At 41.0% G+C, this 21920-nt stretch overlaps 1 protein-coding gene and 1 non-coding gene across 3 annotated transcripts in view; both read left to right on the forward strand.

Moving 5' to 3' along the window:
* Window positions 1-21920, forward strand: part of Lrrc28 (leucine rich repeat containing 28) — a 124819-nt gene that overhangs the window by 49218 nt on the left and 53681 nt on the right. The gene's annotated exons all lie outside the window — the stretch shown is intronic.
* Window positions 20321-20455, forward strand: LOC114695518. The gene has a single exon (XR_003734876.1). It is a non-coding gene; the product is annotated as a small nucleolar RNA SNORA70 (small nucleolar RNA).

Raw genomic sequence — 21920 nt, forward strand, 5'->3', positions numbered from 1 at the left:
ATAGTCTTCCTTTTCGTAATGCAACAACTGAGGGGATGTGTCTTTGAAAAACTTGAGTTCTCTCTTCCAGAAGTCCTTTTTCAGTCTGTTTCCTCCTCCTTTATCTTACTTGAGAACTTCATGTTGAGACTGGAGAAGACTCCACAGTTAAGAGTGAGTACTGTTCTTCCAGAAAACTGGGGTTTGGCTGCCAGTACTCAGTACAAGCAGCTCACTACCACCTGTAACTCCAGCTTCAACAGAGTCTCATATTTCTGCCCCCAAAGCCCTGTACACACACACAGTTGTACCCACATACAGCCTGCACATATGCATATAATTGATAGTAAAATACTTATTTTATAAAAAACTTACTTATTTTAATTTTATGTAACTTGGTGTTTTGCCTGCATTTATGTCTGTGTGAGGGTGCCAGACCCCCTGGAACTAGAGTTATAAACAGTTATGAGCTGCCACGTGGGTACTGGGAATTGAACCTGGGTCTTCTGGAAGAGCAGCCAGTGCTCTTAACCACTGAGCCATCTCTCCAGCCCCTAAATATATATTTTTTAAAGCTTAAAGGCCAGGTGTGATGGCACACACCTGTAATCCTGGAGCTCGGGAGGTAGAGGCAGGTGGATCTCTGTGAGCTCTAGGCCAGCCTGGTCTGCCTGCTGAGTTCTAGGATAACCAAGGCTCTATAGAGAGACCCTGTCTCTAAAGCAAACAAGCAGAAAACTCCCAAAGCTTAATGCTTTATGCTTTAAAGTTTCAGCTTGTGGAACTGGCAGATTAGTTAACTCACACCAACCCTTCTTAAGAAGACCCAGAAAAACTGGGCCAGGGAGAGCACTCAGTTTTGATACTCATGAACTAACAAAATGCTGAAACTTTCCCAGATTCTAGCCTTTAAAATCATTCTGCACAAAGTGATCTTGGGTTGCTGTGTTTAGGTACAACCTGTAGAAGATCCACCCTGGATATCATGTGCCAAAAGGCAGGGCAGCAAACAGACTATCACAGCCATGTGCAAGACTGGATGACAGATTGTTAGAGCATCAGAAACAATGGCCACTCACCTAGAATGAGGCATCCCAAGTGCAGAATCATTTAGGAGTTCACAGAAAACCCTATCAGCGGGCTCGAGTGATGGCTTAACAAAAGGTTTGCCGCATGAGCCTGGGAGCCCGAGTTTGATCCTCACAACCCATATGAAGAGCTAGGAGATGTCTGTGTCTGTGATCTCAGAACTGGGCACGGGGAGACGGTCATATCCCTGGGACTCCAGCCAGCCTAGCCCACGTGGTGAGTTCCAGGTCAGTGAGTTACTCTGCGTCAAAAACCAAGTTAACTGTCATCTAAGGGGTGACACTGAAGGTTGTCTATGGCCTTCACATGCGTGTTCATATATGTACCTGGCACGTGAACATCACACAAACACAAAAGAACATAGGTGGCCAGCTTTGCCTGATTGACATCCCCAAGCCCTGCTCCCCGACACAAAAAATGTGAAGGGGACCTGAGGAACAGCATTTCACACACACACACACACACACACACACACACACACACACACAGAGAGAGAGAGAGAGAGAGAGAGAGAGAGAGAGAGAGAGAGAGAGAACTTTTAGTGGTATCCTCAGACAGTTCAGAAACTTTTATAGGGAAAGTATCAAAATATTTCCTTGTCTTTTCCCAACAGCTGTATTTCCAACTGAATAATTGAATGAGGACAAATGATAGAATCAGAAAAGTCAACATTTTAAAACATCAAATAAATATCTTGACAGAGATCATAGCTTCCTACACTGATGGGTAAAAAGCTATAAGAAACTGTTTTTGCTGTTCAAGGTAGATAATGTTGGCATCCACTAATTAATCTCAACTCCACTGAAGGTTGGACAGGCACACTTTATGTCCTAGTGCCCAGAGTGATACAGTTGGGCATATATGACCCTATGCTAGTAAAGCGTATCTTACCACAGGCAATCCTTTAAGGAATAAGTGGGCGTTTTCACTGACTTCATGAAGGCACAGTAAAGAAAATTGAAGATGATAGAAGTTCTTCAAGATGGAAACTGTGTTTTAAGTGAATGGTAGACATGAGAAAAGGGGTCTTAAAGAATCATGTCAGGCATGGCCAAGAAGCTAGCTCAGTAAATGGATACAGGGTTTGCCATGCACATGAAGAATGGAGTAGGAACCCTAGAATCTACGTAAAAAGCTGAGCATGGTGACATGCTTGTAATCCCAGAGGTGACCGATCAGCCAGCCTTCCCTAGTCTACATCCGTCAGACAAGTCCCAGTGAGGGACTGTCTCAGAAAAGGTGGAAAGCACGCACAGAAGGACACACACCCAGGGGTTAGCTCTGACTCAACCCTGTCCTCACAGATACACACACTTATGCACATGCAGTCATATCACCTTGTGTACACACACACACACACACACACACACACACACACACACACACACACACAAGCACTCATACCACCCAAATGCAGTTCTTGCACATTTTGTTAGTAGTTTGGTTCAAACAAATTGGTTGTAAAACCATAATTTTTTTGAACAAGTAGATAACGTTAAGAAATGATTAATTTTAGTATGTATGATAATGATATTGTAGGATTGTTTTAAAGAGTGTTATCTGTTAGAGTGTGTACCAAAGTAGTTTTGCAAGCGCAGTAGGGGAATGGGAAGTGGGCCTCACTTGGATGGTGGCGTGGCTTCTGTGTAACAGGGACGCCAAGGGCATGAGAGCATCAGCAGTTGCATTCAGATTGCTTGTGCCCCCCCCCCCAGTGTTTGACACAGGTAGAATAAGCTAGTTTCCCCAAGGTTAACCTACAGAATACATAGCATCACATACTCTACAAAAAAATAGATTCCTTTGAAGCACATAGAACATTTGTGAAACTCCACTGAGACATGACATTATACCATCTTCTTTCCTCAAGTCAGGGAAATTGGAGTTAATTTTCCCAATTTAAAACAAATAAGTTTCTTTGGCTTCACAGTAAGGAAACAACTTAAATAGGACACAGTGCACATATGCAGAAGATAAATATCATTGCCATTAATATTTAGGAATCATGTTTGCTATAGAGCCTTACTTCTTCTGTAAATGTCTAGTTTATAGGAAATAATGCAGGCAGGTTGGTCTTTGTCCCACCTACTCTATTGTCGTTACATGAAAGAGCCCATGGACAATATGCTATATTCTTATAACAATTTATTCAAAAACTGGTGGTCCAGTATTGGCATGGTGGCTATAGTTGTGGGGCTCTGGCATAGATAACTAAGTAATGGAAAGGTTAAGCATCTCTGCGAGAAGATATTTGTAATAGATGTAACTGGCAAAGGGCTTTTAACCATAATGAAGTATTACAAGTAAGAAAGAGAAAGACCAGAATTTAGCTTAAGGGAAAACTAGTCAATAGACTTGGACAAGCACCTAACCAAAGAGGAAATCCAGATGGCCAGTAAACATATGCTAATGTGCTTAGCCTCATTAGTCCTCAAGGACATGAAATTAAAACCACAGTAAGGTTCCTTTAAGTAACCACAGGGATGACTCAGAAGCACTGGCAAAACAAGCCCTGAGGAGCCATGGGGTGACAGAACGCATAGCATGGATATGTTACTGCTCATACTTGTAACCAAGAGTTCTGCTTTCATGATGTAACGAAAAGACATGTATGGTTGTGTCCATAAGTACCTGGAACTAGAATACTCTTTCATGTTGAAATGAGTGAAGTGGTGAATTCATCTATTAGGATACTACATGCTAACAAAAGGAACTGAGCTGGCACCTACATTGGGCAATGCATTTGACTCCACAGAGACCATTTTGAGCAAAAGAAGCCAATTCCAATGCATACAGAGTGTGTGACTGTGAGTGTGAAAGTTCCAAACCAAGCAAGCTAAGCCAGTCTTTACAAAAGCAAGTCAAAGAGGGTGTGTGTGTGCATGTGTATGTGAGAGACAGAGACAGACCAAGAGATACAGAAAGAGAATTCAAAAATTCGCCTGTTAAATATGTGCTTAGCATTATCCTTATTATTAGATTGTTAATTATTATTAATTAGATTATTGAGAAGCTTCATTCCTGTCTTTTCAAACCCCGCCCACTCCGAGTCTCCAAACAAAGGGAAGGCACCAAAAAGCCCAGTTCTGCATTCTTGGCATCTACGGCAGCTCTTCCCCTGAAGTTGCCAGCAGTCCAAGTCCCCACCCTAATGCAGTCAGCTTTTGACCATACTTGGCACAAACTCAGCTTGTGGTACATACATGTCATCACCCCTCGCCTACAACCTATATAATCTCCCTGCTTTAGTTTGGGTGTGCAGCTTCTCCAGCACAATCTCTGAGACTGGAGAATCTGCCTGGGAGTTGCTTTGTTCAAATAAACCTGTTGTTATACTTTTTCCATTTTGCTTGATCTGGCTTACTGCATCGGTGGAGAAACCTATTATGAGGTGGACGAAAGCCTATTAATTCACCTTCAAGTTCTGAGAGTTCCTGTAACTGGTGACATGTTGGGGATTTAACAATTTGTTTATATCGTCTGAGTTGGGACATAAAGTTCAATGTCCAGTGGTTCTGTGATTCTGGAGAGTGATTCTCAGTTATGCTCATGTATGTCCTCTGATCTTGTGTATTCTCTCTCATGCCTGTCCTCTCTGCCTTTGCCCATGCTGGCCCAGCAGTGGTTGCTCAGCTGATCCTTTCAGGAGCCCACTTTTGTCCTTGGTGGTATTGCCTGTGTTTTTCATTTGGTACTTGGTAGACTTTGCCAGCCTTTAATCCATACTTCCTCTTGCTCTTGTGTTTGGTTTACCTTTCTTTACTGTGTGGTCTCTTGAGATAAAAACGTACATTATTTTTAGCTCACTCTTGGTAATACAAGCATTTCAAGATAAAAAAAAAAATCTCTTGAAGCTTTAGTTGCCTCTAATGCATTTTGATGTGGTATGCTTGGTTTATCTTAAGCTTTTTCATGATTTTGTTCAGTTTCTTGACCCATGAATTGTTCAGTTTTCAAGTATTTCAAGTCTCTATTCCAACTTATTATTGATTTCCAGTTTAATTCTGTTGTATATTTCTTGCTATATTTGACACAAAGCCTTTAAAGGTATATAGTGAATTGAGAACCTCATCTTTACACATAGGGACTTAGCAGTCTCATGTGAATTTTGATTTTCATGTAGAAACTAGAGTCCTTCATCTGTCAGCACAGGCTTGTGGAGATCTATCTGAGTTATGTACCTAAACATCTAATGTTTCAGGTGCTATGGAAGCCTAAATAGAAACAGCTCAGCAGAGAAGAAAGTGGAACCTTTTCTGGTTCCATCATTTTCCTGTAATGTGACTTCAGGGATGAACAAAATCCTATTGGGTATACACGTGCCACATTCTCTTCATCTCCTCACCTGTTGATGGACATCCAGGCTGATTCAATTTCCTGGCTATTGTGAATAGTATAGTAGTGAACATGGGTGTGCGAGAGTCTCTGTGGGATCCTGACTTTGATCCTTAACTTTTCACTGTATGTGTGTACGCACATACACACATATGCAGAATCGGAGGACAGTGTGTGGAGTCTTTTCTTCTCTCATGTAGGTCTTGGGGATTGAATTTAGGTCATTGGACTTGGCAGCAAGCACCTCAATCCATTGAGCCATCTTTCTGAATCTCCTGTGATAGTACTATTTATAGTTTTTCTTCGAGACTTCCACTGATTTTCATAGTTAGCTATTTTAAGAAACAACAAAATAAGATAAAACTGTTATAGAAAAAAGACAGTCTATAATAATATATTAGGAAGATGTAACAATTATAAATATATATGTTCTTATCCAGATAGGCCCAAAACATATGAAGCAGAAAATCACCGAATTGAAAGGAGAAATGAGGAACTCAATTATAAATGAAGACTTTAATCCTTCTGTATTGGCATATGATCAAACAATTACAGATACAGAAAAGGAGAATGACATTGTTGTTCAACCTGAACTAATCCTTCACCTCAACAGAAATAGAACACATACTGTTCAGAATACACTATGTATACCAGTCCACAAAGCAGGTCCCAGAATCCTTCCCCGTTGTTCTGAGTTGTAGGTCTCAGCTACAGTTGTCTTTCAGCCTCATTAATATAATGACAATATAGAACAGATGTGCCAACAACTGATTTTCTTCATCTGGAAACATTTTTGTTTTAACTTCATTTTGAAAAGAATTTTACTACATTTGTTTATTTTGTGTGTTGGGGTGGGTGTGCCTAGAGGTCAGAGAAGAACTTGAAAATTCCTTCCTTCTGCCGTGTGGGACCTGAGGTTGGAGCTCAGGTTGTCAGGCTTGGCAACAAGTACCTGTGCCCACTGAGCCATTTCACTGGCCCCTTAACTTTATTTTGAAGATAGTTTTGCTAGATGTAGAATTCTTAGTTGACATTCTGTTTTCCAGAAGATTTGCCACTTTAGTTGACACAACCGTAGAGCTGAATCTCCTGCCCAAATGCTGAGGCGTGCCTTCTCTGCTCCTGGGTCCTATAAAGAAGCCTCCCAAGCTGGACCTGGCCAACATAGCTGCTTTCCTTACATGGAGCCTTGCAGGTGCTCAAGTGTTTATTTTTCTTTTTTCTTCTATTAAAAATAGATTCTTTCTTTCTTTCTTTCTTTTTTTTTTTTTTGGTTTTTTCGAGACAGGGTTTCTCTGTGTAGCTTTGCGCCTTTCCTGGAACTCACTTGGTAGCCCAGGCTGGCCTCGAACTCACAGAGATCCGCCTGGCTCTGCCTCCCGAGTGCTGGGATTAAAGTCATGCACCACCACGGCCTGGCTTTTTTTTTTTTTTTTTTTTTTTTTTTTTAAATATTTGTTTACTATGTATACAATGTTCTGCCTGCATGTGTGTCTGCAGGCCAGAAGAGGGCACCAGATCTCATTCTGGATGGTTGTGAGCCACCATGTGGTTGCTGGGAATTGAACTCAGGACCTCTGGAAGAGCAGTCAGTGCTCTTAACCTCTGAGCCATCTCTCCAGCCCCAGATATTTTCATACAGTATATTCTGGTTACAGTTTCCCCTCCCCGTTATGCCTCCAGTTCCTCCCCAACTCCCTTCGCATCCAGATCCACACCCATTCTGTCTCTCCTTAGAAAACAAACAGGCGTCTGAGTAATAATAATAATAATAATAATAATAATAATAATAATAATAAAAAAAAATAAGTAAATAAAAAACAAATTGGAATATGACAAAACAACCAAATGAGAAAAAGAGCCACCAGCTGTGGTGGCACACACCTTTAATCCCAGCACTCAGGAGGCAGAGGCAGGCAGATCTTTCTGAGTTTGAGGCCAGCCTGGTCTACAAAATGAGATCCAGGAAGCCGAGATTGCATAGAGAGACCCTGTCTCAAAAACACCAACAAAAAGAAAAGAAAAGAAAGAAAGGAAGGAAGGAAGGAAAAAGAAAGAAGAAAGAAAAAGAAAGAAGAGCCAAAGAAAAAGCACAAGAGATGCATAGAGATGCAGAGACAAACACGTGTTCCATACACTCTGGAATCCCATAAAAAAACAAAACCGGAAGCCATAATATATACACCAAAGGCCTGTAATGTAGAAAAACCAACAACACAAAACAAACACCAACCAAGCAGAAAACATCCTGGCTTACCATTATAAGACAAAGAAGTTCCAAAAATGCTGCTTGGTCTGTTTGTGTTGGCTGTCTATTGGTGGGCCTGGGCCTACCCTAAGAGTGGCTTCTTTCTCCAGGGAGAGTTCCTTAAAGACAACTAATGTTTCATTTGTAAGTGACGATCATTGGGAGGTAGCTTCTGGATTAGGGATGGAGACTTGGGTCCACTTTCAGCTCTAGGACCCATGTGCAGACCCCTGCAGGCCTGTGCATGCTGCCACCCTCTCTGTGGGTTTACATGTGCTTCAACCCTCTTGTGTCTAGAGGTCTCTGATTCTTTGGTATTCTTCATCCCCTCTGGTTCTTGCAGTCTTTCAACCTCCTCTTCTGAGGGGTCCCCTGAGCCCTGAGGGGAGGTATTTGATGGGGACACCCCATTTAGGGCTGAGTGTTTCAAGGTCTCTCACTCTGTATAATGCCTGGCTGTGGGTCTCTGTATTCATTCATTCCTCTCTCTGCAGGAAGAAGCTTTTCTGATGGTGGCTGAGCAAGGCACTGATACATGAGCAGAGCAGACTGTTGTTAGGAGTTGTTACTGCCTGGGGGGAGTCTCGCATGCAGCAAGCGAGGAAATCTGGTTCAACATGACTTAGTTAGCTGGGGTCAGCTCAAACTTCTGGAGTCTGACCCCAGGCAGTTCATTTTAGACACATTTAAGCACAGTACAACTTTGCAAAAACAAAAAAATTTCCTGGTGACCATTATCACAATAAAGCATAAAGTGTGACTACATAGAAACTCTTTTGCAAAGGACTTGTGACCTCTTCCATAAGAATGGATTCTGTAGCTTAAGGGCCGAGGAGAGGATCTGTTAGGATCTAGGCCATCATAGAGGTCACCACACTACAAAGTACATGTGACATCTCCCCGAGGGATAAGTTCTACTGGCTGAGAAACAAAGCTCAAGATCAAGGTCTGGGATAAACATTCTGAGGGATTTGGGTGTGGCTTGGCCCTGTAGATAGCACAGATCACCAGGCTATTATCAGTGTCTACTCCCAGCCTTCTAGTGGAAAACAGGTATATATCTCCTTTAGTGGGGAAACAACTTTGTGTGTTTAACATTCCTGGTTTCCTGGTGCTTGTCTGTGAGCACCAGGACCTTGTGCCTTCTATCATTGCTACATCCCTTTAGCGGTACAGTAGTATTTGGTCTTCTCCTGGATCCCTGCCTGTCTAGTCTCACGTTCTTGGCTCCCTAGCAGTGTTGGGCATGGGTTCCACCTTAGTGGAGTGGGTCTTAACTCAGATCAGAAACTGCGTGGTTACTTTCACATACTTTGTTCACTGTTGCACCTGCATATCTTGCAGGCAGCTCAGTCTTGTAGACTGAAGGGTTTGGAGCAGGGTTGGTGTTTGCCTTTTTCCTCTGGGAGTGTGCAGGGTACCTTCCAGTGCCATGAATACTAGTCTGGAGAGGTGAAGGCTCTAGGTCGGCACCAGCTTGACTTCTCTGTGTTCAGTGAGTTGTGTGGGTGGTGTCTTCAGCAACAGGGCCTTACTGTTAGTTTGTGGAGAGCCACCAATAGCCTTGGCAACAGCCTGGGTTGTTTGAGGTCCCCACTGGGTCCCCATTGGACAACAATTCAATTGGATGTAACCATTCCCAGTACTGGAAGCTTCTTTTGGTAATGAGAGGTGTCCAGTTGTGAGTCTGTCTCCGCTGTTCTTGGTGATTTCATTTAGATCACCTTCATATATATGTATAAGAGGGCTCTGCCGTGTTAGGTTTCCAGATAACTCCGCAAACGGCCCTTGCCTTTAGCTGTCCCTTCCCGTGTCTCCTCCCTTGTCCTCTTTTTCCTCGCTTTTCCCGTTTGATTTTTCCCATTCCAGTTCCCCCACCTTGTTCTTCTGTAACTACCTATTCTAGTCCCACTTCCTAAGGGGGTCGGTCCATCGCTCCCCCCAATCCCCTACTCTCTACCTAGCTTTTTTGGTTATGTGGATTGTCGCTTGTTTATCAATGACATCACAGCCAACATCACATATAAGCAAAGACATACCATATTTGTCTTTCTGGGTCTTAATTACCTCAGAATGATTTTTTTCCAGTTCCTGTTATGATTTCATTTTGTAGTGGCTGAGTAATATTCCACTGTATAAATGTACCACATTATCCATTCGTCTGTTGATGGGCATCTAGGTGGTTTCCAGTATCTGGCTATTGTGAATAGTACAGCAATGAACACGGCTGAGCAAGTGTCTCTGTGGTAGGATGAAGTACCCTTTGGGCTCAAAAGTGGTATAGGCAGATCTTGAGGTAGATTGAGTTCTGTCTTCCTGAGGAACCGTCGTCACACTGATTTTCGTAGTGGCTCTACCAGTTTGCACTCCCACTAGCAGTGGGGAAGTGTTTCCCTTACTCCACATCCTTGCCATCATGAGCTGCCTTTTATTGATCTTGCCATTCTGATTTGTGAGAGATGAAATCTCAAAGTAGTTTTGATTTGCAGTTCCCTGATGGCTAAGGATGTTGAACATTTCTTTAAATGCTTTTCAGCCATTTGAGTTTCTGTTGGTTAAACGCCACAGGCAGCCATGCCGGCAGAGGAGAGTGCTGATCAGAAGAATCACAGCCATGGTTGCCTTTTTAGAGCTTTATTGGGAAAGAAGGGGGTGGGGGAGAGGGAGAGAGAGAGGGAGGGAGAGAGAGGACAGACGGAAGGAAGGAGCGGAAAGGAAAGAGAGGGACGCACAGAGGGCCTACCTGCTTTTTAGGCTGGGACGCCGTCGTTATTAAGTACAGAATCCTTACAGTTTCCTCTTTTGAGAATTCTCTATTTGTGTATGTACATCTTTTTAAATTTCAGTTGTGTTCTTGATGTTCAGTTTTTTTAATTCTTTATATTTTGGATGTTAACCCTCTTTCAGATGTGTAGTTGGTAAAAATATTTTCCTGTTCTATAGGCCTCTACTTTGTCCATATGATGGTGTCCTTTGCCATCAGAATCTTTTCGGTTTCATGGGCTCTCATTTATTAATTGTTGATCTTTCTGCCTGTGCTATTGGGGTTCTGTTCAGGAAGTTGTCTCCTAGGCCAGTGCATTCATGGCTGTTCCCCACTTTCTTTTCTACTAGGTTCAGTATGTCTGGCCGTAGGTTAAGGTCTTTGATGCATCTGGAGGTGACTGTCATGCAGGGTGATGAGTATGGGTCTACTTACATTCTTCTACATGCGGCCATCCAGCTGGACTGGCTTCATCATTCAAGATGCTGTCTTTTTTCCCAGTGTGTATTTCTGGCTTCTTTATTGACAGGTGTCCACAGGTGTGTGGACTTCTCTCTGCGTCTTTAGTTTGATTCCATTGATCAGTGTGTCTGGTTTTGTGCCAGTATCATGCTATTTTTATTATTATAGCTTTGTAGTACAACTTGAAATTGGGAGTGGCAATACTTCCCGCAGTCCTTTGATTTTCTGCAGTGTTTTATCTATCCTGGGTGTTTTGTGTTTCCATATGAAGCTCAAAATAGTCCTTTCAAATTCTGTGAAGAATTGTGTTGAAATTTTGATGGAGAGTGTATTGAATCTGTGAATTACTTTTGGTAAGGTGGCTTTTTTTTTTTTTTTTTTTTTTTTTGGTTGTTTCAAGATAGGGTTTCTCTGTGTAGCTTTTGGAGCCTGTCCTGAAACTCACTTTGTAGACCAAGATGGCCTTGAACTCACGGAGATTCACCTGCCACCACTTCCCGGCAAGGTGGCTATTTTTACTATTATAATCCTACCTATCTATGAGTGGGGGAGATCTTTCCATCTTCTGGTATCTTCTTCAGTTTCTTTCTTCAGTGTTTTAAGGTTTTTAATCATGCAAACCTTTCACTTGCTTGGTTAGAGTCACCCCCAAGATACTTTATGTTATTTGAGGCTATTGTGAAAAGTGTTGTTTTCCTGATTTCTTCTCAGTCTGGTTGTCATTGTGTACAGAAGGGCTACTGTTTCGTGTTTTAATTTCTTATCCAGCTACTTTACTGAAACTACTTATGAGCTGTAGGAGTTTCCCAGTGGAATTTTGGGTGTCACTTATGTATACTATCATAGCATCTGCAAATACAGATGCTTTGACTTCTTCCCTTCCTATTTGTATCCCCTGATCATTGCTGTAGCTAAGACATCAGAGTACTATATTGAGTAGGTATGGAGAGAGTGGACAACCTTGACTTGTTCCTGATTTTAGTGGAATTGCTTTGAGTTTCTCTCCATTTACGTTGATGTTGGCTATAGGCTTTCTGTAAACTGTCTTTGTTATAGTGAGTTATGTCTCTTGTATCTAATCTCTCCAGGACTTTTATTAAGAAGGGGTGTTGGAATTTGTCAAAGGCCTTTTCTACATCTAATGAGACGATCACGGCTTTTGTCTTTCAGATTGTTTTTATGTTTTTATTTATTGATTTATGTATGTTGAACCATCTCTGAATCTCTGTGATGAAGCCCCCTTGATCATGGTGGATGATCTTTTTGATGTGTTCTTGAATTCAGTTTGCAAGTATTTTATTGAGAATTTGTGCATCTGTGTTCATAGGAAAATCAGGCTGTAATTCTTTTCTTTCTTTTTTAAGTTATTGTTTGTTTGTTTGTTTGTTGTTGTTGTTTTCCAAGACAGAGTTTCTTTGTATAACCTTGGCTGTCCTGGAACTAGCACTGTAGACCAGGCTGGCCTCAAAGTCACAGAGATCCACCTGCCTCTGTCTCTTGAGTGCTGGGGTATAATTCTCTTTTTTTGTTCAGTCATTATGTAGTTTAGGTATCAGAGTAACTGTGGCCTCATAAAATGAATTGGGCAGTATTCATTTTGTTTCTATTTTGTGGAGTAATTGAGGAGTATTAGCATTAACTCTAGTTTGAAAGTCATCTAGGATTCTGCACTAAAACCATCTGGCCCTGAGCTTTTTGTGGTTGGGAGACTTTTAATTACAGTTTCTATTTCACTATTCTGACTTTTAATTCAGGTTATAGGTCTTTACCTGATCTTGATTTGACTGTGGTAGGTGGTCTCTATTGAGAAAATTATCAATTTCTTTCAGATTTTTCTGATTTAGTGAAGTACCAGTTTTTAAAGTATATCCTTATGTGTCTCTGGATTTCCTCGGTGGCCCTTCTTTTTGTGTCTGACTTTGTTCATTTGGATCTTCTCCCTCTGCCTTTAGCTAATTTGGCTAAGGGTTTGTCAATCTTACTGATTTTCTCAAAGAACCAACTCTGTGCTTCATTGATTCTTTGTATTTGGTTTGTTTGTTTCTGTTTTATTGATTTCAGCCCTGAGTTTGATTTCTTGCCGTCTACTCCTTTGGGGCGTTATTTCTTCTTTTTATTCCACAGGTGTGCTATTAAGTTACTTATATGAGCTCTCTACAGTTTCTTTATGTACACACTTAGTGCTGTGAACTTACAACCACTTTTCCTGTGCCCATAAGTTTGGGTATGCTGTGTTTTCATTTCATTCAATTCTAGAATGTTTTAAAAATCTTTCCTGAGTTCTTTCTTGACCCATTTTTCATTGGTTGCTCAGTTTCCATGAATTTTTGAGCTTTCTCTTGTTTCTTCTGTTGTTGATACCCAGCTTTAGTCTTCAGTGCTCAGGTAGGATGCAGGGTGTTACTTCAGTTTTCTTGTGTCTGTTGAGACTTTCTTTGTGCCCAAGTTTGTGGTCACTTTTGGAGAAAGTTCCATGAAGTGCTGAGAAGGTAGATTCTTTTGTACTTGGGTGAAAAGTTCTGTAAATATCTGTTTGGTCCATTTGGTTTATGACATCAGTTAGCTCCAGCATTTCTCTCTTTAGTTTTTGTCTGGATGACCTGTCTATTGGTGAGAGTAAGGTATTGAAGTCTCCCACTATCACTGTGTGAGGGTCGATATGTGATTTAGACCGTTAGTGGGGTTTCTTTGATGAACTTGGGTACCCTTGTGTTCCGACAAATGTTTCTGAGTTGTTGTCTGCCTTGGATTGCTTTCCGGGGCCTTGGTGGTGAGGTTGTTGGTGTTGTTTTTGAGAGTTGTCCAGCATTTTATGCTTGCTGTTGCTGGAGGAAGCACAGTGAGTTCCCCATGTACTAGGATGCTAGTCTTCTAAAATATCCCCAAGCTGTTGTTTGAGCAGTTATTTAAAACATTTCAGGGCCTTGCGGAGCTATACAGACTGCTTCTGTGGTGAATGTTGGGGCACTTCTTCCCATGCTCGGCCTCCTGTGTCACTGAACAGGTGCCTGCGCTCACAGGAACTGGCAGAAACTTGAGAATGTTTGTGTTCTGTCAGTTACGGAGCAGCACCCCCTTGGCCCTTGGGCTTTCTCTGGGGTTTGCAGTGTCCGATTCTCTTGAGAAGAAGCTGGGGCAAGCTTTCTGCATGTTGTTCGTTAACCGATTATTCTCAGTGAAAACATGGCTTTAGTTATCTTTTTTTTTTTTAATGTCTGGAATTTTCCAAATGTGGTTCCTTCAGGACAATTGAATTTTCCATTCTTGTGGATTCATTTCTAAGCATATAATCAAAGTAAAGTAAACCTTTAATTGTAATTTTCCTAGAAAACAATAAGATGTGCATACAGCTTCACATTTTGAGTTTTCCTTACTTAGAACTTAACATCAGTTTTTATTTTCTTTAATGCAAAGAAATAAAATAATAAATGCTAAAAATGAGTTTGTTTATATAGATTTTCAACTTTAGAGGATGAAAAGAATAGATTTTATAATAGAACATCGATGTGAATAGTGAGCATGCAATTATTGTAACAATTGCTAGGCGCATATTGTAATTTCAGTGTTGATTATTTACATTATAACTGAGAGGATCACAGTGTATCAGGCAAATGCTTGGCCACAAATGTGTGTGTTTTGGTTTTCTTCTATTGGGAGCAGCTGGTCTATGCCCATCGTGAGTCTGATGTAGAGTGTCCGAGGCTGTGACTCACTAAGCCGAGTGGGTCTTTTTAGGCTTGAACTCTGGGCTTAGGATGAATTTCCAGTTTCCCAAATAGTCTCCTAAATTTTTCATGGTAGGAACAGATTCCAAGAGTATATGCCTGCACTGCCGTTGGCATTCCCTGGGCCTTTTTAAAGTTAATTTTTCATTTTGAGATAATTGTAGATTCACACGCAGATATAAGTCCATATGCTTTAAACCAATCATATCAGTTTTCAATTTTCCCCAGCAATTAACACAAATTAGCTCTTGCTACTTGATGGTTAATGAGAGGGACCATGTAGAAAGGTTTGGACTTAACCAAAGCCTTGGGGCAGAAATCTTGTTAAGTACCAACTATGACCAGGCTCATGAATAAGAAAAAGTATCTCATGCCCTGTTTATCCCTAGCCATGACCCCCACAGAGAGGACGCCTGGAACATCATCATCTCCTTCTGCCAATCTCTTTCCCAGCAATGAGACTTTTAAAATGTTAATTTGTAATAAAAAGTATCACAAGTAAAAACTTGGATAAACAAATTAGCAACTTGTCTACAGAATTGCTAATAGAGTGAGTCCTTGTTTTCCATAAACCATAAAGCAGTTGAATTCTAGTTCTGGATGCTCTCTTCCAGTAGGCCTCGAGTAATGTGACCGTATTAATACATTTCTAAACTTAAGCGTGTATAAAAATAATGGGCGGTGTGGTTGCACACACCTAGAATCCCAGCACTTTAGTAGGCTGACGCCTGAGTAGGCCAGCCTGGGCTATGTACAGGTCTCAAAGCAAACCCCTATAAATAATTTACATCATACTTTTGTCACTCAGTAGTTCATATGCCTATTAAAATACCTATTTAAGATGCAGATACAGAGGAAACATTAAAATTGTTTGAACATATTTTATGTCAAATCTTTTCAAACCAGATTGCCTTTTTCTTCCTTTAGTCTTGTCAACTCCGTCTGGCTGTGGCTTGCATTATGCAGGGTTTCTGTGGTGGAAACCCTCGTCTAGAAATAATGAAACTTGTATTTTTGTGGAAGGATTTGGGGGGTTGGTTATGAGCATGGCTTATTCTGTATGTTAGAGGAAACTTTTTAGTTACTACTACTACAGCATTGGAAATATGGGCCAGAGGTGACTGAATGATATTTGCCTGCAGGGAGAAAGTGACTGTGTGATAGGAGAGAATTATAAACACAGATTTGAAATTAAGATACAATTTGAAAACTCTTCGAACAGCCTTTGAAAGAACAAAACAAAAATATCTGCAAATGATATTGAAAGGACTGTGGGTAGATGCACGCATGGCTTCCGAGAAAGGTTTTCATTTGTTTAAGCTGACAGTCTAAAATTATAATCAGGACCTCACAGACTGCATGTCCACAAGCATTAGGGTGACAGGGACAAGAGAAACCAACTCAGATTTAGTGTCCCATTGTCTTCGAGCAGAGTGTAGCATTTGTATTGCCCACACCCTTCAGACCCTGAGAGCACTGGCCTAACTGGTGTTGATGTGGCCTGAGTATAACATGCCTCACATGCAGCTCCATGAACTCCGTGGTGCCTGTCCTCACCAACGTTTGATAAAATTATTGCAGCAATTCAATGGGAGCATGTGTGAGTTCGTTTTTCTAAGTGGCTTTTTTGAATGCTATTTTGACCTGATTTCTTGTGTTTTCCTAGACTTAGTTTTCGTGATAGGAAGAATCAAGCACAAAGTTACCTTGGGGAATGTTCATGTTCTTCAGCATTTTCTTTGTTCATACAGCCTTTCCGGGGAAACCGGGAGCCTGTGTGGAGCTCTTTGCTACTCCTTCTTACACATGGCTCTTCTGGCCTTTCTTCCGCGTCCTTACCTCCTGTTATTTAGTTTTTGAAAGCTGTGTTAATACAGTGCAGACAAAAGATTTGCAGACCACATAAAAGACTGTGAACACTGGTATATAGGGACTAGTTTGTTAGCCAAATATAGTCCCATGAAGGATTTCTTTTTTTTTAAAGACTAGGAAATAAATAGAAATCTAAAGAAATATGTTTTATGAGTTCTCATTAGAAGCACAATACAAAGTTCTGTGATACATTTGACAGAAACTATATAAATTTAGAATTTTTCTGCTCTATAATGATAGAACTTGTGAGGCCCACAGAAGTATGGATTTGCATGACCTAAATAAATACACACATTTATTGAATTGTTTAATCTTTGTTACACTGAATTTCAGGGAACTGAACTATTAGAAAAAATCCAGTTCTTAGAATTTTAATAAATTTCTGTGTGATCATTCTTACAAATAAAACCAGTTTTTTAAAAACAGTGTGACAGGTGTTTAGAATCTTTTGCCTTTCTTAGAATCCCAAAATGTGTGATGCAGTACCATCATAATAACATATTAATTTTTATTACACGTGGTTACATGAGCTTAGGAGTAAAAGTTGAAGCAGCATAGCAAAGTTTAAATTTGTACATCTCTCCATGTGAAATCACCTTAAAGCAGTCGACACAAACATAGAGTCCCGGTACTTTGCAATGGAGACTCCTAATCTGAACTTGCAAACCCAGATGAGTTTTCCATGCAGATACTGCTAGTGTGAGTTTCCTATTGATTCTTTAGAAAGAGTTTGCATTTAGCAGTCAGTTATTTATGGCTTTAGTGAGATTCTTTACTATATTGGAAAATATTTGTATACATGTGTGTAATGTATATTTGCACATGTGTGCACGTGTGAGTGGAAGTCCACACGTGTGGAGGTCGAGGGAAGACAGGACTTTCTTCTCTGTCACTCTCCGCTTTGCTAACCGGGAATGAGGCAGGTGGTCACAAGCCCCAGCAATCCTCCTGTCTCTGCCCTGCGTAGCACTGGGGCTATAGGGGCACATACCCAGCCACACCCAGCTTCTTACATGAGTGCTAGGGACCTTCCTCAGGACATCATGCTTGAACCACATACACTCTTACCCACAGAACTGACCTCTGTAGTCCCTGGAAAATTTAAACCAGTATTCAGCAGTGGTGATCAACTCCTCTCTATTTTTCAAGGTAGCTTTTCTTATGGGAACCTCAAAGAAATAACTAAATGAACCATATACACTAAATACTTTCTCCTTAAAACATCTCCCTGATTTAAGCCTAGAAAGGGAGATGAAAGTGGTAACATTGTAACATTCTTTTCAGAGGACAGGATATGGGTTGCTTTTAGTTCTTGTCTGTCAAACAGTGAAATAAAGAAGTATTCTTCTCTGTGACGCTGCGCTGTGTCTTGAGACTGATTATAATGGTTTTATGCCAACAATGGACACCTAGTGTTTCCTGCAAGTCAAAGCCTGGACATCCCTTTGTGCTACTTCAGTACAGAGGGAAAAGTCAGACCCAGAAGAAATCTGCAACAGACAAGCACTAAAATAAAACACAAATGAGGATCTGTGAATGTGGTCTCCATGAGTCTTGAAGAAAGAAGGAGCTAAAGAGCTTTTCTGAGGAGATCTATGCATCGATACAAAGCAATAATAAAGATGCTAAATGTTAGAAGAAAAGCTTTTAAAATTCAAAGAGACTACTATGTCTGAGGAAGGAGTTGAGCCATCTCTCTGTGCAGTTAACTGCAGGTGCCACCAAGAGCACTTTCTAGTTTGGTTTGTTTTTTCCTGCAACCTTCTCAGTGGCATTTTGGCAAGTACTTCAGATACCAAATTATTTGGTTAGATATTCAGTAAACATCTGGGAAGTAACTTATTTTTAAGAATCTTGACTGGGGTTCTAGTGAGTAATTTACTAATATACAAGGCACCAGGAAAATGTCAAAGCAGGTGATTTTTCTTAATTGAAGTGGTATCTTTTAACCTAAGAATTTCCTACTGGGGATTTATTGACAAGCTTGACACTTAGACATAATTGAGTCAAATAGTTTCTTATGCTTCTCAAATGTCATACGTGCAGGTGTATTTGACTTTAAAACTCCCTTGTAAATAATTATCTTTCATAAATATGGCATCTGTTAATGGGTCTTTGTAATTGCTAACTTGATTCTTTTTAATGTTTGTGAGTGTGTATATGTATATGTGTGTAGGTACACACATTTGCCAGGGAAGGTATTGGATCCCCTGGAAGTGGAGTCACTGACAGTTGTGAGCTTCCATTTGGGTGTTGGTAACTGAACCTAGATCAAGAGCAGCGAGTGCCCTTAACTACTAGGCCGCCTCTCCACAACCACTAATTTGATTTTTTTACTTTCAAAAGTTGTATATCACTGTATTTGTAAAATATGTGAGTGATAACTTATTTTCATTGTGCTTCCTGATATTCTCAGCGATGACAAACTTCTGGGTAGTAAAGCCGGGAATGTACAACCAGCCCTCTGTGATTATGTGCAGTGGTGTTCTATCCAGGCAGGCCCCAAGTCTGCAGGCCTAGGAGTAGTCAATGTGTTCTTTACACCTAGTCTGTTTCCAGGTCAGGGTCTATGACTCTTCTTTTCAGTCTCTGACTGTGGGCTTTATTGCCCTGTGTTTGTTTGTTTGTTTGTTTGTTTTTGAGTCTGTGTAGTTTTGGTGCCTGTCCTGGATCTTACTCTGTAAACCAGGCTGGCCTTGAACTCACAGAGATCCGCCTGGCTCTGCCTCCCAAGTGCTGGGATTAAAGGTTGTGTTATCACCACCCAGCTTGTTTTGTTTTTTGATGCATGTATAGTTTTTGTTTGTTTAGTGGATTTTGTTCTTTCTGGATTTTTTGTTTTGCTTTGGCGCTAAGGGTTGTTTTAATAGTCAACATTATGGCTGCTACACTGGGACTCTAGATTATTTTGTGTTCCTCCACAGCATATTGGCATTGGTTCTCCTCTGCTTCTCAGGTATGCCTGGTCATCTTGAGCTTGGTGAGCATAGATGTTGCATTATATGAAGGTTCTCATGGTCACACTAACTCTTTTTATAAAGGTAGCTACTTTTAAAAAATTGGGTTTTGGTATCCAGCAATGTTGTTTCTTTATATATATTTTTAAGTCTTGTTTAAATCTTTCAGTAACTTGATCATTTTAACGAGTCTTCAGCTTTTCTTAGTGTATATCTGGATACCTTACACTTCTGGTCCATAGTGTAAGTATGAGATAGCTGTGCAGCCGCTTGTGAAAATCCTGGGTATTTTCCAACTTGAAGTCAGAGCCGGTCTTCACCACTACCCTGCCACCTTCCTCCTCAGTTGTCTTCTGGCTTCGTTGGGATGGAGCTGAGGTCTTCCTCTGGGACCTGGTTCTTACCAAGAGGCTTCTCTGGTCTTCAGATCTGATAGATCAGGGTTGACAGGGTCTCTGCCCTGACTGAAGCAGACCTCCAGTGTCTTCCACACTGCTTCCACGTGACGTCATGTTCTCACGTCAGCTCTGTAGCAGGGCTTGCTCAAGCACCTCCATGTTCTCACCTGAGCCCAAGCCTAGAATTTTCCAGAGTTCCCAGTAGACCTGTGGCTCTTCATTTGGCCATCACTCTTTCCTAGTGTGCTCTGCCTCAGGTCCCAGCTGCTTGCACTGCTCCAGGTTCTGATAGATACAGCCTACAGGTGTCAGGACTGCTGGACTTGGTATATTTATGTTCGCATTTAATGATGTCCTCATCTTTTGTTACACTAGTTCTGTAATATTTTGCTAAAATGCCTCAATATTTTTCATGTTTTTAGGGATTTCTTTTCCTTAGAGGATACTTACCTTTTAAATCTTTCATCTATTTAAAAATAATTGGAATCACTTTGCAGCCAATTAAGCTGACCAAGTTCCTTTCCCCATGAGGGCCTGGTGTACAGTGATTGCAAACTGCAGGCTTCTTGACAGTGTGTGCAGCCTGCTGCCTGTGTGGATTGTCCTAAGGGACCTTGAAGATAACCTTCTGGCAGTTACTCAAGTCCTCAATCTCAAAGCGGTCCTCAGTCTAGGCTCCAGACAGGTATGTGTGGTGCCTTTGGAAGCCTCGGGGCACAGTGACCAGGGTTCACACTGGCCAGGTCATCCTGTCCATTCGCACCAGGCTGCAGACTAAGGACACATGATGGAGGTCTCTGAGGCTCAAGTTCCCTGGCCACAGAAGACCCACATCTCAAGATAAGTGGGGTTCACCAAGCTAAGTGTAGATGAGTTTGAAGCCATGGTAACTTAGAAATACCTCATTCTTTGTTTTGTTTTTTTTAAAGATTTGTTTATTTACTATGCATACAGTATTCTGTCTGCATATATTCCTGCATGCCCCAGAAGGCACCAGATCTCATTCTAGATGGGTGTGAGCCACCATGTGGTTGCTGAGAACTGAACTCAGGACCTCTGAAAGAGCAGTCAGTGCTCTTAACCTTTGAGCCCCCCAAATACCTCATTCTTGATGACTGTAGGGTCAAATATATCACCAGTTGTGGTCCCCTAGAAAAGTGGCAGGCCCTGTATTCCTGAGGGCTTCCACAGTGCTCTCCTGTATCCTACCAAATCATGTTCAGTAATCTCACATCCAGTACTAAAAAAATGGAATTACACATACACATCAATTTTAGAAGAGTTGCACTTCTTATGAATTTGATTTTTGCTGTCCAAAAGTGCTGTTTTTGAGATCGTGTTTAAAATTTTCAGTAAGATTTTATGAATTTGTAAATATGAATCTTGAGTTTTCCCTATGTAGTTTTTGATATTTTATAGGTTTGGCGTTTTGTTTTTTGATTGTCAATGTGAATTGGAATTTTGTTCCAACCCATCCCTGTGGTACTGAGATAAGTACTCTCAGGTATTTCTTATGTCCAACTATGTTACAGATGACTTTACTTTTTTTCTGCCTTCTGTGAGATCTGTAGTTACGTTGCTGTCATGTAGAGATGATGCAGTCTGACCAAACATCCATGTTCCTTTCATTCATTGCATTTTACTCCTGCATCGTGTAGAGCCTCTCAGACAGTGGTGAGTAGTTACTGGGAGGGCAGCATGACTCCTTCTTCCTGATTTCCATGTGAATGGCCTCAGATTTTACCATCTAGGGTACTGCACGCCTGCCCTTGCTGTCGATGGTTCATTTTATACTGTATTAGCTTTGAGGTACTATGGGAATGGATTATGTTTAAAATGTTGATACATTTCAACATGCTTGTGGATTTCTTTATGTAATCGTCACAGCTTTATTGATTTGATTTGTTAGTAATCCTAATGGAATTTTGGCTTCTGTAGTTTTGAAATAATAAGTTGGGAGCTTTCCTTCCTTTTCTGACTTCCCTGTTGATATAAAATAACTTTACAGGGCCAGAGGAATGGTTTGATGGTTGAGAGCACATCCTACTCTTCCAGAGTACCCAAGTTCAGTTCTCAACACCCATGCCAGAC

The sequence above is a fragment of the Peromyscus leucopus genome, chromosome 1, assembly GCF_004664715.2.
Source record: "Peromyscus leucopus breed LL Stock chromosome 1, UCI_PerLeu_2.1, whole genome shotgun sequence".
Lineage (NCBI taxonomy): Eukaryota > Metazoa > Chordata > Mammalia > Rodentia > Cricetidae > Peromyscus > Peromyscus leucopus.